The sequence below is a fragment of the Vulpes lagopus genome, chromosome 2 (assembly GCF_018345385.1).
Source record: "Vulpes lagopus strain Blue_001 chromosome 2, ASM1834538v1, whole genome shotgun sequence".
In the NCBI taxonomy this organism is placed as follows: Eukaryota; Metazoa; Chordata; class Mammalia; order Carnivora; family Canidae; genus Vulpes; species Vulpes lagopus.
This window is the reverse complement of record NC_054825.1, coordinates 122,704,595-122,706,710: the sequence shown is the minus strand read 5'-3', so window position 1 is coordinate 122,706,710 and position 2,116 is coordinate 122,704,595. Positions and strand designations below refer to the sequence as shown.

The window sequence follows — 2,116 nt, the reverse complement described above, 5'->3', positions numbered from 1 at the left end:
CCTCTGACTATTTTTCCTCTTGTAAAATTTAGGACCATTTAATCCTCATAGCTTCCACAGCTATAGGCTGCCTTTGTAAAATTGTTTTGTTTTTGTAATTTATTTTATTTATAAATTGTGAGTGTTTAGGATTGACATAATCTTTTAAATTCTAGTCAGAAGTGCACAATCCATGTTTGCCTCTAGTAACTTAAATATCTATTTCCTGTAGTTCTGTTTCTATCAGTTGTTTTTCCTCTTGGCTTTTTTGTCACATGGCCTGTCTCCATGTCTGCCTGGTAATTTTTTCACTAAAGTACAGAATTTTTTTTAAATATTTTATTTATTTATTCATGACATACACACAAGAGAGGCAGAGACACAGGCAGAGGGAGAAGCAGGCTCCATGCAGGAAGCCCAATGTGGGACTCGATCCCAGGACTCTTGGATCATGCCCTGGGCAGAAGGCAGATGCTCAATCGCTGAGCCACCTAGGTGTCCCATTATAGACATTTTAAATGAAAAGTTACAGGGCTTATTCCACCAGAACCTTCATCTTCCAGGAATTTACTAAAATGATCAACAGAAAGGGAAAGAGGAGAGGCACCTGCTTTAATCTTCTCTAGGCCTTTTAGAAAACATGGAGTTGTCCTTTTGGCTACATACATGGGAATCTATAAGAAGGTGATAGTGTAGACATCAAGAGAATGGGCGCTGTTCAAAAAGGAATGCCCCACAAATGTTACCATGGCAAAACTGGAAGAGTCTACAATGCTATCCAGCACGCTGTTGGCATTGCTGTAAAGAAGCAAATTAAGGGCTAGATTCTTGCCAAGAGAATTTATGAAGTGAACATATTAAGCACTCAAAGAGCTAAGATAGCTTCCTGAAGGATACAAAGGAAAATGATCAGAAAAAGAAGGAAGCCGAAGAGAAAAAAAAGTACTTGGACTCAAGTGAAGTGCCAGCCTCCTCCACCCAGAGAAGCACATTTTGTGAGAACCAATGGACAGGAGCCTGAGCTGCTGGAACCTATTCCCTTTGCGTTCATGAGATAATAAGTGTAAAAAAAATAAAAGACCTCAAGAATATAAAAATATAAAAATAAAAGATAAATAAAAAGTTATAGGGATAATTTGAAGTTTTTGATAATATAGCTTCCTCAAGAGAGAATTCGTTTTGTTTAAGGCAAATAGGTTGAAGGCAGATCACCTTAATCCAATCAGGAACTGAGCCTTTTCTAGATTGGGCCTCATTCTTTAGGAGGGTTGGTCTATTTATGTTTCCCCCTTACTCTTAGAGTGTAGCCCAGTGGGAATCTCATCTGAAAGAGTGGATTATATGGCAAATCTCTCACTTTGGAACGTCCTAAAGTCCAATTTTTGTTTTCACATACTTATAGGACTGCTGGAGACTGTTCAGTTTCTCACCTCCTCAGCTGCAGCTTGTGAACTAACAAATGTCAAATAGAAAAATAGTGCTGAATATTTTATTTTCTCTCCTTATCACCTTTCTGCCTGACATCTTTGATCCTCACTGAGATTTCTATGCCTTGCTCTCCAGGGTCTCAAAACAGATTCTGTGTGTGTGTGTGTGTGTGTGTGTGTGTGTGTGTGACTCTTGCTTCTTAGCTATTCTCAAAGCAAAGATTGTTCTGTAACAACTTATGATGACATTTTTGATAGTATAAAATCTTTGCTTTTGTTTATTAGCATTTGCCTGATATTAGTTCTCTTATTCACATTTCCTACCTTTCATTTAGGATTTAGGTGTATCTCATGTACTTGGAACAGAGTTATGTTTCACTTTGTGACTCAATCCGAAAATCTTTTTCTTTTAATAAAGTTTGTCATTTCTTTTAAACCATATTTATTTATTTATTTATTTTAATTTTTATTTATTTATGATAGTCACACACACACACACAGAGAGGCAGAGATACAGGCAGAGGGAAAAGCAGGCTCCATGCACCAGGAGCCCGACGTGGGATTCCATCCCGGGTCTCCAGGATCGCGCCCTGGGCCAAAGGCAGGCGCCAAACGGCTGAGCCACCCAGGGATCCCCTTAAACCATATTTATAAATATGAACCTATGTCTTCCCTTAGTTCTATGTTTTATGTTGTGTTTCTGTTTTTTA

General features: G+C 38.2%; 1 pseudogene; it reads left to right on the top strand.

Annotated features, from left to right (window-relative positions):
- The first annotated feature begins 554 nt into the window (after positions 1-554).
- Positions 555-1,037, top strand: LOC121478086 (annotated as a pseudogene).
- The last annotated feature ends 1,079 nt before the right edge of the window (positions 1,038-2,116 follow it).